We start from the raw sequence: 16,571 nt of genomic DNA, 5'->3' as shown, positions 1-16,571 counted from the left end.
TTCAGGAAATGTCAGTTTTAGGAAAATAAATAGTAATTTGTTTCTATGTCTCTTATATTTTTAGGTATGTAAATGGTCTAGGGCTGTGAATATTGGCAATGTAGAACTTCTTACCTACTCAACTTATTCCTCAAGAGACTGGACTCAGTTTGGAAATAAAATTATTTTTGAAATGTCATCTCTGAACAAACAGCTTATGGTGAATACTTATAATTATGATTACTCACTTTTTGCCCTTTTAGTCATATGTAAAGAAAGAAAATTGAAATCTTAAAAATAAAGGTATTTTTGATGATAGAAATGTGAAGGGTATAAAATAGTATAACAATATATATAGTGGTAAACAATACTTGCATAAATAGTAAAGCAGTACAATATTGTTTCCAACATGTTTAATGCTTCTGTTGGCCAGGTTCATCCATACATAATCTCTTAATAATAATCCTGTAAGATAATTACCCCAATTATTGGAGCAAGAATTCTAAAGACAAAGATATGTAATAGGTTGTCTTTTGTTTCAGAGTTCAAATGTAGCAGAGCTAGATTTTTGACCCAGGTCTCTATGCTGAGGATCATGTTTATAAAGACTGTAGTACATTCATTGACCATGAAGCTTAGTTTGTCATCTGTAAAATGTTGACAATATCTACTTCCTAAAATATTTACAATAATGAAATAAGACAAATTCATGTAAATTACTTAGGACAGTGTCTTCCCATAGAAAATGTTAGATAAATATTAATTATCTTTTTTATTATAATTATGACAAATTTCTAAGATTTTATTTTGAAATGATCAGCTAGTTAGGTTTCAAGGCTATCTCTATTTAACTTTTATGCCATTCCTTTTGAGGGTCAACTCACTGTCATTTATTTGAAAATAAAAATTTACCTAAATAGAGAAAAAAAATTAGAGCATTAGTGCTCTATGTTTGTTTCTAAGAAGTTTATATTTTCATGAAGTAAATTGTAAGTTAATATAACTTTCTTGGTTTCACATTAAATATGGATTATAATTAGAGATTACTATAGGCCCATGTTTGCCATAAGAATAGATGACATTTAGCCACAGGAAGTAATAACCATTTCAGGTGCTAAAGAGAGACTAGGAAGAGATGACACTCATCATTTTGAACAATTTCACTGTCTCAGTAGCTTTTGGTTGTTACTGACAAAATCTGTTCCACATGGTTTCTTTTTCCTTATTTTTCCCTCACTTTTTAAATACGTACTTTCTGTTTATCTAAAGGTACACTTTTTAATTTACACAATTGGCCTTTACTTATATAAAACAAGTCAGAGTTTATAACATAGGGAAATTATTGTATGATGTTTATGTAGTCAATAAAGTTCTTTGATTCACAGAGATTAAGATATTTTGGAAACTGTGAACTCCACTAGTTTGTTTAAACAGTTCAACTTATACAATATTTTCATTAAAACTGAACCACCAATCAAACCAAGGCATGGTTATATAATCAAAATGGAAAATAAAAGTAAAATTGTTTAATAGATTTTCTAGGAGAGTTCAGGGTACCATGAATAATACAAATGGCACATCATTGTACTCAAGTTACTTAAAACATCAGCTCTGCTGCTAATTAACTGTTCTACTTAGGGAAATCATTTAACTTCAACTTTCTCATCTACACCATGAAGTAGTTGAATTAAATGTGTGGTTTCCACACTGTGAAGAAGCCCTAATATGGCTCTCGAGAATTATTCAGGCATCTTCCAAAGGTGCTGAGTGATGTCAAATTTGGGGATTTCCAAATATTCTTTTAAATTTATTTAATGCAGTTCTGCTCTTATCTGATTTACTGAAGCTTTCAGAACATTTTAATTTGTTAAGAAAGGCTTACACTGATAGTAAGATTTGAAAAAAAAACTTGATATCTAAGGTCATTTCTAACACTAAGTTTTATTTTCTATTATTCCAAATGAGAGAACTGAATCTACAGTGCATATTCACTTTGGAAAAGTGCTTTTGGCTTTCAGAAAAGGAATATATTAGAAACATAAAATTTATGTAACTATTATGCAAAGTAGTTGTAAACTGTTAAGGAATTTGAGGGTCAGAAAAAAATGTGCCTTTTTGCAATTTTTCCTTTATATGTATAGTATGCTTTTTCTCGGCCCTGCTTCTACCATTTGTCAATCACTGTATCAACTCATTTTAACTTACATTAGTTCTCCAATATTTAACAGTTGAAAGTTGAAGAAAAAGAAAAGGAAATTAGGAAGCGACAGTAAGGTACTAATTTTGAAAGTCACAGAAATGTACTGAGTTGTGTTGTATGAAACTTTGAAGTTAATTATAATATTTAGTTAATATTTCTTTGTCTGGAGTCTGGTTAAAGACAGTTTTAGATGTATCATTAATGAAAGATTTTAATTTTATATGATTTCAATGCACAATAATGCTAAACTGAGGAAGGAACATAATGCACATTCCGGGGGACTTAAGAAAATCACTTAGGCATAAGTTGGGGTTTTAGATTAGAGTTCTTTGATTCCTAATGATTCCTAGACATACGTGGAGAAATTAGATATTACTTTAAATCAGATAATGATAAAAGGGGGTCAAAGGAGATTAAAAAAAAGTTTGCATCTAATTCAAATTTTTCTTATGGCACAAAGTATCAATAAATAAAATCAAAGGAAGAGGGAGTAAAGGTCATAGTTCAAGGCATTGTATGTAGGTAAAAATTAGTATAGAATATATAAATAAAACTTTAAAAATAATGTATGTGGTTATATTTTAAAATTAGAAAGATAAACTTTTTTTTCAAAAAGTGACTAATAGTTTAACTTATTTAAGGTGTAAATAAGCTAGAGGGAACACCATTTGAATCTAGACTTCTTTGAAGATACTTTGGTAGATCTTAATTTGGAACCATGAAAATTATAAAAGTATAAAATAACATTATTAAAAATGTCTCCTAAAAATTGAAAGTAAAATGAAACAGATTAGCCTAAATATGTATAGTTTCATTTCTATACAGAATGGAACTAATCTAAGGATATTAAATGTCCTTAGATGTGTCCCACTACACATCCCTTGTGGGAAATATATAAAGGAAAAAAATAAGAATTAAACTCTTTATAAGGATGTTAATAGTGATAGGGTTAGTATTATTCTGAGACTCTTTTGTATGCAGTTTAGAAGATAAAGCAAATTAGTGAATTTTGGTGTCATAAAACTATAGAATATTTGGCCTGGAGAAAGAGATACAGACATAAGATCAATGAAGTTAAATAAAACTCTGTTGACTTGGATTTGAATTATAAGTATCAGTATAAACTCATGTACTTTATAAATAACATGATATACATATTCTAGCTCTCTTCACTTCAGAGGCAAGGGAATAATGAGGAACCCCATAGCAATGGGCACTTCTGTCACTCAGACTGTGGTATCTATATACATTTTTACACAAACAAATTTTAAAATAATTTTAAAAATTATTTTAAAAATAGTTGATACAGGTCAAAGCAGGAAAGATACTAGGCAAGCTTGGAGTATACCATTAAGCTATCAAGAAATGCATCTATTAAAGGCTATTGGTGCCATGCTAAAAGGGCACAGAAGCCAAAGTTGTTCCCAGTGATCAAAAATGGGGTAATTGATTGTCAGCACAAAGAATACTGCAGTGGATTAAAAATCTCAAATGTATTTAAATCCATGCATGCATAATGAAACATTTATTATACAAAAATTCTCATCTTTGCATAATGAGAAGAAATTCGCCTGTTATTTTAAAAAAAACAATAAACAGAAAGAAAACACAATTCATTGTGTTTTCTATGCCATTTGCCCTGCAGTTAACCATAGTTGATTAAAAAAATTTTTTAATAGAAGCATCCATATCAAAATTAAGAAGAAATAATTGAATTACATCATTATTTTGCAATCCCTAATTAATTAATGGACCTAGGAAATGATCATCAATGACTGATAATAGCACAAAAACAGAGTAAAGCAGGCAATATATCCCTTCTAATGAGAATAACCATGACCAACTATGCAATAGCCTTGCAAAACAAATAACACAAAAAATCTAAATCTTTTCCTGCTTTCATAGCAATTACAGAAAATATGGGAGGCAGAAGAATGTATTAAGTAGCACTACAGTAATGTAATGAGCAAAATCTAGGGCTAACTACAGTATTTCTTCAATAAAAGATTGCCAGAAAAATAATATAATGGTAGGTGAAAACACTAGTAAAAAGAAACTTACGAGATATAGTAACTAAGTATAATCTACAGCTCTTTTTAGGATTGTAAATGGCAGACAAACAAACAAAAGTTATGAAAGTTAGGAAATATAAACCCTGGATATTTGACAATAATGTCGACTTACTGTTAATTTTCACGTGTCATGTTGGTGTTGCTATATTTAGAAAAAAAGGCATTATATTTTAGAAATTTACACTGAAATATTTATTCATGAAAAGCTGTAATATTTTCCATTTGTTTAAAAATCATCAGGGGTATGAGGATTGAGTTGTGTACAGTTAAAACCAGATGGCTCAAAAGTTGATAATTGCTGACAATGAAAAGTGGACAAATAGTAGGGAATCCATGAGCCCCACATATTAGGTGTCAGAACATAGGGATCCATGAGCTCCACATTGGGCACCAGAATGTAGGGAGCCAGCCCTGCATCACCTGTGGGTACCCTGTGTTCAGTGGTGACAAAGGAATGAGAAAAAGATTAAGAGAGATAGTGGGACCAGGGGGCCATCACTCATTACTTTGGAGGAGACAGTGAAGGTCCCAAGCTCTGATCATCCACTCTGTTTATTGGTTACAATCACTTTGATCTAGGGGTGCAGTTATGGTGGAGAGAGGGTTATGATGGAGTGAATCAGTGAGCCAGAAGTGAATCGGTGACTGGAACTGATGTGTCATTCTAAGGATTGATAACAGTGGCGGTTTGGGAGTTTCACACAACAAGAACATGTGGTTATCTTTAGCTTATTATCTATGTATAATAGCTAATGGGGGCCTGATAAGAAGCCTACAAGTCTGGCTACATCATAGTGCTATGAAGGGGTTTTATATCCTTGAGCACAATGTTTATGGTAACAGAGCTGAGGTCACCCTGCACTGGAACATGAGGCATGAAGAGGCCTTCCTTCTCAGAGACCTCCTGCAGCCTTCTGCAGTTTGTTGTTCCTTGTTTATATGTCACTCATAACCAATTTATGTAGGCACTCTGTAAGTCCTTTCTCCTTTGTTGCTTTTCTCAACACAAATAGAACTTTACTCTACTACTATTGCTACATTTGTGTATTTGAGGTTTTCTATAACAATATTTTTAAAAGATCCTATATGGAAAGATTTAGTTAATTTGTTTAAAAAATTTTCATTATATAGCCAAGAGCAATTACTGATCCACTTAGGCTTCAGTGAGCAGACTTGTTCCACAAAGCATTATTATATCTTATATGGTATTTTGTTTTCCGCTAAGTTATATTGTCTCTTGTGCTTCTACTGTCAACTCACAGATATGTACACAAAAAGATTTTAGGTAAAAGTTACCAAAATTACTGGTTGTTATCACCTCTACCCATTTCCCACCCAGACACATAGGCTGTAAATAATTTAAAAATTGGCTTATCAGTTTTGTTATGGCTTACCTGTACATTGAAAAAACAGTGTTCATAATGTAAAACAACTCCTGGCACACTGTCAGTCTGTGCTGTATTCTTAGGCACTTAAATTACTGTATAGTATACCTTTCACTTCTGCCACTGAAACATGAATTTAAGGTTTATTATGGCTCTGGTATAGAATAAGATGCTCCTACTTGTACAGATACTGTTATCAGTCTTAGATCAATTCAGAAGTCTTGGGAAATTGAAACAATTTTGCCTTTACTGGTTAACATTGCTTCACTTCCTTTTCATTTTGCAACTGCTGTATTATATGTCACTGTCTAATACATGACCAGATGGTGCTATTTGAAAGCTTCAATTTGTCCTAAAATCAAATTCCAATGAAAAGAACATCAGGAAAATTTACATTAGTAAAAGTTATATTTTAAAAACTTGCTGCTGCTATATTTAATTCATGATTATTTATAAGTTGTCTTTATTCCTTTGAAAGGAATTAAGAGAAACCTTCTTCACTGAATGCATTATCCCCTAAATTGAAGCTAATAAGCAATAATATATTCCTATTCATTAAATGTGAGTGATGCATTTAAGTCATTAATTATAAATTATTTTTGGATATTGATGCTATGTAATTTATAGGTTAAAATAATCATTAGTATAGAATTTAGGCTATTTAAATGTATCTGCACTGAGTTGAAGACATATTATACTTGAATACTTGGGCACATGAAAACAGACTCCCATGTCATCTACCACTGTTACACTAACTCATCTTTCTTAGCTCACATCCATGGTTTTCTCTCTCTCTCTAGACCTGCTGGCTGAAAACGAGAAATGCTGTACTTGGTTTCTGGATAGGTCATTTTGGTATGCAGACTGAAGTCCTAAGTGGTCTGCTACTACTATTGCAGCGTTAGTGTTGAAAGACGGTGAGAAGGGAAAATTATCCCAATTAATAGAGGTTACAAGTTGTATATGGTCATACACTTTATTAGAAAAGTTGCTTGAGGTTAGAATTTAAAACATCTCATGAGAAATGTGTAAGGGATTGGTTGATAGTTCATGGTCCTGAAAAGAGAAAATTTGAAAGATTAGAAACAAGAAGCTCTTGGTAATAGGCTGTGAAGGAACTGATAATACTGGATAAGGAATCTGAGGCTCTGTGTACTGTATGTTAGGGCTTCCTATGTTGGATTGTCTATGTAAGAAGAACTCAACAATCAAATAGAAAGTGATTTGGCTGTTAGCTCTTAGCCTGCCTCAGCCATCAGCCACTCAGATTCTGGCATGATGGACTTGTGACCAGAATAGTCATAGTGACAGGAAATGGCCCAACATAGTGGGTTTCACTTATCAATCCTAATTTAACTACTTTTGCTACCAAATTTCCAATACGCTAGCAACAGAGATCAAAGCTAAGACCATAATTCAGCGCTGTCTCCCAAGAAGACTCAAGAGCTATTTTGTGGCAAATTGGTCTCATTAAACCACTTCCACTCTGGAGGGGGCAGCAGTTCAGTTTGACTCGAATCAAAACACATCACCATTATGAATGTATCTTTCCTGTCTACAGAGAAGATAAGTTCATAATGGTGATGTGTTTTGATTCAAGCCAAACCACTATTCCAGGGCTAATAGAGCATTTGAGTCATTAGTATAGAATCCTATCTAATATCATATTACACAGAGAAGCCAGTTAACAGCAAAAGACAAGAAACTCTGGGCATTTGACTCTTGGCTACACTCATCCTATTTTATATATTAGGAAACAAAGAGTAGAAGTTGAGGTAGTCCCTCTTAGCTTAATTTGCAGTAACCCTTGTGCTTTCCATCACCACAACTCTGAGCTCCAATATTTATATACATACAGATACCAGAAAGAGAATATTCTACCAGGGGACATGGCAAGAATCTCACTAAATTTTAAGCTTTAGTTGCCATTTGGTCAACAAGAAACTAGTAGGGAGTGGACTAATTATTCTGGCCAAGGCAAATAACACTAACCATCAGGAGGAAACAGGGGCAGGATGAAATATTCATAATATGCATTCAAGCTACTGGTGCATTACTTGGTATTGTCCTGGCCAATTTAGATATTCATTAATGAATGCAGCAGTCACAGCCTGAGAAGGACAAAGTACCAGGACTCACAACCCTCAGGAATAAGGACATGGATTACCCACCATGTAAGAAACCTAGGCCAGCATAGGTGCTAATGGAGAAGAGAATCTCCTACAACCATACTACCCTGAACATGCCAAATCTCATGTGATCTCAGAAACTAAGTAGGGTTGGGCCTGGTTAGTATAGGATGGGAGAAGAGAATCTTGACTGGGCAGAAGAAGAGAGATGATGAGCCTGTAAGGTGCAAGAGTCATTCTGTGATGGATGCTGTAGTGTCTGGCTCAGATCTTCATTCAGGATTGAGACACTCTTTATCACATTCTCTGGGAGTACTGGGAGTTGATGTAACAACTATAGCCTTCTCAGAGAAATTGCCCTCAGACAAGGAGCATGAAACAATAGTATACTCTCTTTTTTTAATCTAGAACATATCTGACCGGCCAGATTCAGAGCTACCATTGAGGCTCTGCTAAAGCCTCTTTTGTAACTGTAGCACAGTTCATCTTCTCTCTTTCCCAACTCTCCTTCTTTCGCTTCTTTGTGGGTGTCCTCCTCCTGCCCCACTAGGAGTATTTTTCAATAAAAAAATTGCATGCAAATTTTTAGCTTGGAGTTTGTTTTTTTGAAAATAAACCTACTACATCAGGCTTAAACTATAAATGGTTTTGATTTATTAGTTTAAAACAACTTAAAAATACTACTCTATTTCTAGTCGTATTTTACACAGAGAACTTCACAGTATATAAGGGGAAGATACTATGATTTTGTTACTTAATTTATTTAACATTGACCTTTGCAAGTGTGTGTGTGCATGTGTGTGTGTGTGTGTGTGTGTGTGTGTCATTAAATTAGCTTCACATGCTTAGTAACTCAGCTAAGAAATTACAGGGAAATTGCAGTAGGCGTTTGTATGAATTCCAGAGGATTATATATTTTGCCTCAGAAGATGACTAAAGGACACTGAAGATAATTGCAAAGCACCAAATGGCCATAAATCAGACATAAAAATAACATGGTATAAAAAATTACTTTATTTACAGTGGGTCACCCAGATGTTAAAGAAAAGCTGTTTTATGTGCCATAGCATCAACTACATTATTCACTTTTCTATCTTTAAGATACTTGACATTTTACTTTAAAAAAGCCAAATTCTGATTATGCTCCATTCTGTTATCACTTAATTCATTCATCCAATACTCATTACATGATGAATATTCTTTGTGATTTGAGGCATGAAGCCTCATGTTAATCTCCAAAATGTAAATCTTCCTTTAAAATACATGAGAACTTGTAACTCAAAGTGTAGTCTGTACATCTGCATTAACAGCAGCCCGTAGTAGCTTGCAGACATGCAAAATTCCCACTTTAGACCTCTGAAAACAAAATCTGCATTTTAGCAAGACTTCCCCAAAAGATTATATACACATTAAAGTTTGAGAAGTACTGCATTAGAGAAGAATTAATTATAGAGCTTTGTCAGAACAAAGTTTTTTAATTTCACTTGAAAAACAAATTTCACTTGAATGAAATCAGATTCTTCAGTGAAAATCCAGACTGATCACCAGCTAGGACATCTGCATCACTACTTATTCTTGAAGGATTAGGGGAAATATTACTTCAACTGGGAGGTGCGCACTTTTCCCTAAACAAAAATAAGGCCTCTTTCTTCTTTCTGCACTGAATATTTCTAATGAATCCATATTTTCCTTATGACAGAAAATAACACAAATAAAAGTGGCTGTCTGTCTTTCCTGTATAATGGTCAGGTTTTGAATCGTGGTCCCGTGGATTATCTGATAAGTTTCCCATTTTATTTCCATCTGCATGTCTGCAGTAATTGCCATGGTGATACTAATTTGTTCCTTTTCCTCTGGCCATAGAGGATTGGTTGAATGGCAAACATCTTACTCAGATAGAGGCATAAGTTCTTTCCTCTTGGAATTTTATCTCTTGGAAATTATGTGGGTACCTGGTCTAACACATATAAGCTGGGGAGCTGTCTGTATGTGGTAGCCGTATTCTGCTACAAGGTCTAAGAAACAGAAGTTAGTTTGCAATAGAAGATTAAGAATACAACAAATACTCACAAGAAGGAGAAGAAATGAGGAAAATTGAAAAGAATTTGAGTTTTCCTTGGTTTCATTCTAAGGTTGCATCATTCTCCAGAAACCTGTAAAAAATCCCATTTTATTAACACATTTTTCTTTTTCTCTTGAGTAGAAATTGGGTTTCTACCACTTGCAACCAAAACATTATTCATATACCTTAGAACACTGTCAGCTTTGTGAAAATAAAATCTCTTTTATATGATTTGGGTTGCAATGACCCTTCTCCTTCTGTCAGACAGTATTGGGCACATCACCCAAGGCTTGGATAGAGTATTCATTTTATACTAGACATAGCAGTACATTCAAGAGAAAAGCACCACTGCCATTTCAATAGATATCAGAAAGGTATTTTTAAAATTTACATCTTGATGTAATTTTTACATCAATAAATGTTCCTGATTCAAATGTTTGACATATAAGAAATATATGAAATAATACCTGATCTAGTGATTCTATCTAAAACCTGCAGTAGGCAAAATAAATTGTTATGAAGCATTAGAAATATTTCCAACAAATTCAAGGCCATTTGAGAAAGTACCACAAAATAGAAGGACATAAGATTCAATATATAAAAACCTCAAATTCTCCTATAAAAATCAATAAATAATTATAAAAATGCAAAAAAACAAAAATCCCTTTAAAATAGCAACAAAAATCAATAAAGTATGCATGAACTAAAACAAAAATGGACAAGGCATATGTTGAGAAAACTATAAAAGATACAATAAAGAAATAGATCTAGCCTATATTCATAAATAATAACCAAGGTACATATTTAGTTTTCAAATTAACCTATATATTTACTACAATTTTAATCAAAGTTGTTCTGAAGATCTTTTATGGGACTTACCAAGTTGATTCTATAATTAGTATGTCAGCTTAGCAAGACCAACTTTGGAAATGAAGAAAGATAGGGACTTACTCTATCAAATGCCAAATATTTTATAAATGTAGGTAATTTTAAAAGTCAGGTTTGAATATTTCAAATACTAAAACCAGATCTCTGTCTCTTATCTTTCAAAATAATAACTTTCACATTTACTGAACATTAAATAAAAACATTGGCAGAGTACAATAAAAAATATTTATGATATTAAGTCAGAGAAGGCCATCTTATGTTCTAAGAATGAAGCAAGATCTCTGAGATGTAATATTTTAATTGAAAAAGTAAACTTCTGTATGGTAAATAACATAATCAGCAAGTTTAACAACACATAATCCCTTAAAATAATTACCACAAGCTCTCCTGGACAATATCCTGAAGAGTGTTTCTTGGATTCATTCTCCCTATCACATTTTGATCTTTGACAAACCTGACAAAAACAAGCAATGGGGAGAGGATTCCCTGTTTAATAAATGGTGTTGGGAAAACTGGCTAACCTTGTGCAGAAAGCTGAAACTCACATTCCTTATACCTTGTACAAAAATTAACTCAAGATGGATTAAATATTTAAACATAAGACCTAACACCATAAAAACCCTAGAAGACATAGGCAATACTATTCAGGACATAGGCATAAGCAAGGACGTCATGACTAAAACACCAAAAGCAATGGCAACAAAAGCCAAAATAGACAAATGGGATCTAATTAAAATTAAAAACTTCTGCACAGCAAAAGAAACAATGGTTAGAATGAACCAGCAATCAATAGAATGGTAAAATTTTTTGCAATCTACCCATCTGACAAAGGGCTAATATCCAGAATCTACAAAGAACTAAAAGAAATTTACAAGAAAAAAGCAAATAACTCCATCAAAAGGAGTTATTTTGGGCAAAGGATATGAACAGGCACTTTTCAAAAGAAGACATGTGGCCAACCAACATATGAATAAATACTAATCATCACTGGTCATTAGAGAATGCAAATCAAAACCACATTGAGATACCATCTTACGCCAGTTAGAATGGCGATCATTAAAAAAATCTCGAGACAAGATGCTGAGAGGATGTGGAAAATAGGAACACTTTTACACTGTTGGTGGGAGTGTATATTAGTGCAACCATTGTGGAAGACAGTGTGGCAATTCCTCAAGGATCTAGAACTAGAAATACCATTTGACCCAGCAATCCCATTACTGGGTATATACCCGAAGGATAATAAATTGTTCTGTTATAAAAACACATGCACATGTATGTTCATTGCAGCACTGTTTGCAATAGCAAAGACTTGGAACCACCCCAGTTGCCCATCAGTGACAGACTGGATAAAGAAAATGTGGCACATATACACAATGGAATACTATTCAGTCACAAAAAAGAATGAGTTCCTGTCCTTTTCAGGGACATGGATGAATCTGGAAACCATCATTCTCAGTAAACCGACACAGGAACAGAAAACCAAACACTGCATATTTTCACTTATAGGCAGGTGACGGACAATGAGAACACATGGACATAGGGAGGGGAACATCACACACTGGGGTCTGTTGGGGGTTGGGGGGCTAGGGGAGAGAGAGCAGGGGGTGGAAGGTTGGGGAGGGATAATATTAGGAGAAATACCTAATGTAGGTGAAGGTGGGATGGAGGCAACAAACCACCATGGCGTGTGTATACCTATGTAACAATCCTGCACGATCTGCACATGTACCTCAGAATTTTAATAAAAAAATAATAATTACCACAAGACCCACAAAAAGAAAAAATTCCAAAAAGCTCCACACCCAAAACATGAGGTACAAACTGGAAATGCAAGTTTTATTAATCTTCCTAATATAGACAAACAAAAACAATAATCAAACACAAATTTTATAATAACTAGCATATGTAAAGATATGGTGAAATTAATACCTTCTATGTACTCCTATGGGTGTGCAAAAGCCATTTTGGAGGAAAATGAGGCAGAATATTATTACGTTTTGTTTCCAAAAGCCCATTGGAAAAATAAAAACAGACATTGGGTTTCTATTAATAGGGAAAGTGGGCAACTACTAAAGGTAGTTCACTCAAGCCAATTATGACAAACTAATTCACCAAATTGCCAAATTATAAGTTATTTCATAGGAAACTCAATTTGCCAAATTTAAATTAAAAAATATAATTTCTAAAGTTTACAATAAATTACATGAAAAATTTTAAACATTTAGTTTTGGATAGTTGATACGTTTTTATATACTTGACAGAATTATAAGGAATGTCCATTTGTGTTTTAGCAACTTCAAGCTTCAGTGGAAAGAATCAGAACACAGAGAAAACTTGCCACTAGGACAAAAACGAAGGAAAGAATCAGCCCAGGATGGTGATACCAGGGTTACAGGTCAGTGAGGGGCACAAAGAAGTGAAGCCAGAAGGGCATATAATTAGAACCTAATCACCACCTACTGAAAAGTTAAATGCTTTTCATTTCTAAATGAATCAACTTAAATGTTGCAGGAATCTGCAAAAGCTGACAAAACTACCTTATGTCCTCAAACTTTTGTAAGTACTATAAGTGATTTTTAAATTACTAAATTTTATTTCATTGCAAATTGACAAATTATAACTGCATAAAGAATTATTGTATGATCCAGCAATTCTGTTGGGTGTACATTCAAAGGACATGAAATCATTAGGTAAAGAGATATCTGCATCCTCATGTTCATTGCAGCCTTGTTCAAAATACCCAAGTGATTGAATCAGTCTGTATCTGTCAACAGATGAATGGAGAAAGAAAACATGCTATCTATACACAATGGAATACTATTTAGCCTTAAAAAAGAAGGAAATTATGTCATTGTGACAACATAAATAGTTAAAATTAAAAAGTAAACATTGCAAAATGTTTATTTGACATATTGAGTATTTGGCAAAATGACTTTTGGTGAATTGGTTTTGATAAAATGACTAAACAGATTTGGCATAATCAATGAAATGATGCATTATAGTTTAAAATAATGAGGTAGATCACACAATGTGATATGACACATTACTCATTAAGTAAAAACCACAGAAAACAAAATGATACATTTCTTTAGGTACAAAGAGTTAGAATATACTTTCAAATAATAATAGGCTGTCTTTGGGAGAGGAGAGACTTTTGCCCCAAATCTTATAAGGGAAATTTTATATATTATTCAGATGATTAAGATTAAATTTTCCATTTATATGTAGCAGGAAATTTAATTTATATCGTCCCCTAATTTTGGGATTTTGCTAGAGGTCCCATGCTGAGGACCATGACTGCTGAGGCCGAAAACATTCTAGATCAAGGTGATAGACCACAGCACTTACTCAGTGGTAACATAACAGAACTTGTGGCCTTTGGCTCATAATCAGCTGCAAGCTATGCATAGTTGAAAAAAATCAAGGAAGCATTCAGGAGGGCAAGGTCAATAAGCAGACATTGACTTTTTGGACCAAAACTGGGCCAAAAGATTGTTAAACATGCTCCCACTTCTTCTCTGGGAAATTGGCAAGTGCTTCCCCTGCATATAAATTAAGCCAGGTAGGGGTGATGTGCCCTGAAAACTTCTGCTGCCTCAGGAGTATGATGGTCCACAGAATTCGAGATTGTGAACAATGTAGTTTGTTCTTGCAGAAGTACCAGTTACTACTGTGCTTGATCGAAGAATCAATAAAAGTTTTTGAGGCATGCTACTGTGATCAGCAGGATAATGCCCTCCTCCCTGAAAAATGTCTGTGTCCTAATCCCCAGACCTTAAATGACAAAGGAAATACAAAGATATGATTAAGTTAAGATTTTGAATGGTTAGATTGTCTTGGAGTAATCACAAGGGTCTTTATAAGACAGAGGCAGGAGTGTCAGGATGAGTGAAGGAAATATGACAATAGAAAAATCAAGGAAATTTTCCATCCAAAATTTTAGATGGAAAAAGTGTGTGTGTGTGTTTGTGTGTGTGTGTGCACAAAGTCATTTTATTCTCTTCCTCTCACCCTCTGTTGGACTTCTTTATAATGTGCCAGATGTCCACAGATTATTCAGTTATCTTAATGATTAAATTATATAGTGTAGACTTCCAGAGAATAAGACAATTGGAGTAAATCATTGATTCTATGATGTCAACAGTAATTGCAAGAGAAGGAGACAGTAGAGGTTCACAGTGGCTGCATATATGAAGAAAACTTCCAGGGACAGGGGAATAGTATATGCAAAGACATGAAGGGGTAATGATACAGCTGATAATGTGATGTGTGCTTATTGTAAGGTGAAGAAAGTAGCTGGGCTGGCTCCTTAATGCTACCCTCCACATCGGAGGATAAATGTTCTCTTCCAGATTAGTCATTGAGTTATCATGGAGAGAACAAATACTTTTTATCCATTTTTGCATTCACATTCACGTTTATAGACTTCACACTGGTTTGTTTGCTTTCACAAAAGATAAATTTCTCATGTTTGAAAAATTCTAAGTTACTGGCTTGGGACACTCAAATATCCTCATAATGTTAATTGTTCCAGAAATCACTATTTGTCGTCATTGCCTGATTTCTGTTTCTTGGCTGTTACAGAGAGGCTGAAATTTCAACCATCATTCTGTAAGAACTGCTTAGCAATGCTTGGGTTGAATTGGTTACATAGGAAGCTTAGCTCAATGCCTGTGTGCTGGTGTGAAATGTGTTGCTCCTGTATTATGTCTGGTATCTGCCAGCTAAAAGAACAGAAGACCTTCCGGGAACTAGAGTTTCTGAGAGCAAGGTGAGAGGATTATGCATGAAGACACTGGGCTGTCATCCATGCTGCTGGTGGGTGAGAATTCTCTCTACATTATTATAAAATATAGCAATGGTAAATATAGAACAAGTTGTCATCTTACAAAATAAGTTTTTGTTACAAATTTTCCCCTAAGGTGTTTACTATTTGAAGACCTTGCATGACTTGCCTCTCTTATAGCTGCTTTGGGCCCTAGACTCCACATTTCATCTTCAGTGTCATGATCTCTGCCACTTAGTGGCTTTTCATTTTCACAGTTTAGTGACATGTCTGTCAAAAGTAATGGACTAAATTGCTCAGCAGTTCATTTATATTAATTTTGAGAAATGCCTTTCAGTTTTTTATTATGTTAATAAGACTTTTACTTTGAGGGTAGAATATACTAGCAAATGAAAAAGATGTTACAATATTTAGCCAAAAAGAAACCACATATTTTGCAAAGGAACAGAAAGGATTTTGAAAGAGCCCCAGTGTCTAAAAATCTTTTTAACTGAAATTCTCTTAAATGTGGCTCATAGTTTAATGGGCATTATATGGCAACATTGCTCCCAGATAATGGCCATTCCTAAATATCATGACATTAAAGCATAGAATAAAGAATGTTCTATGACAACTTTGCAATGTATTGCATACACAGATTGAGGTAATGATAGCTAGGTGTTTTGTGCTAATGGACTCATTATATTGATGCCTGGTAAGGTAAGACACGGATACCAGCTCTCCCTTTTCTAAGCTTTATAAATACGAAAAGAGTAAGTTGGTGAGAACCTTATTTACTTCCTATGTTAATATTTTCATTCCAGTATACTCAACTGTGTCATAAAAAGTCAACATCAGAATGGATGTGTTTTTGTGATTTTAAATGTGTGAGAGACTCAGAGTTCAAATTCTGCCTTGCCTTATAAACTTTCAGACTCTCATTTTCTCACTGACACAAATGAAGATTACAGTACCCATCTTTCTGTTCCTATCTTTCTGCATTATTGCAAGTCATTTACATAACTTTGAAATAACATCATCAAGGTAGCAGAGTAGGAAATAGCAGTCTCCAGGTTCCCAACCCCCACAAA

The 16,571-nt window shown here is 33.9% G+C and overlaps 1 long non-coding RNA gene across 2 annotated transcripts in view; it reads left to right on the top strand.

Annotated features, from left to right (window-relative positions):
* LOC118143697 (uncharacterized) overlaps positions 1 to 16,571 on the top strand; it is a 294,611-nt gene that overhangs the window by 75,585 nt on the left and 202,455 nt on the right. The window contains exons 2-4 of one of the 2 annotated variants that reach the window (XR_013524047.1): positions 65 to 199; positions 13,007 to 13,110; positions 15,300 to 15,486. This is a non-coding gene — a long non-coding RNA (uncharacterized LOC118143697). Of the gene's footprint in view, positions 1 to 64; positions 200 to 13,006; positions 15,487 to 16,571 lie in introns of both variants that reach the window. The other variant, XR_004728032.3, reaches the window with a different exon arrangement.

The sequence above is a fragment of the Callithrix jacchus genome, chromosome 11, assembly GCF_049354715.1.
Source record: "Callithrix jacchus isolate 240 chromosome 11, calJac240_pri, whole genome shotgun sequence".
Lineage (NCBI taxonomy): Eukaryota > Metazoa > Chordata > Mammalia > Primates > Cebidae > Callithrix > Callithrix jacchus.
The sequence above is the reverse complement of the archived record's forward strand: the minus strand, read 5'-3'. Positions and strand labels throughout refer to the sequence as shown.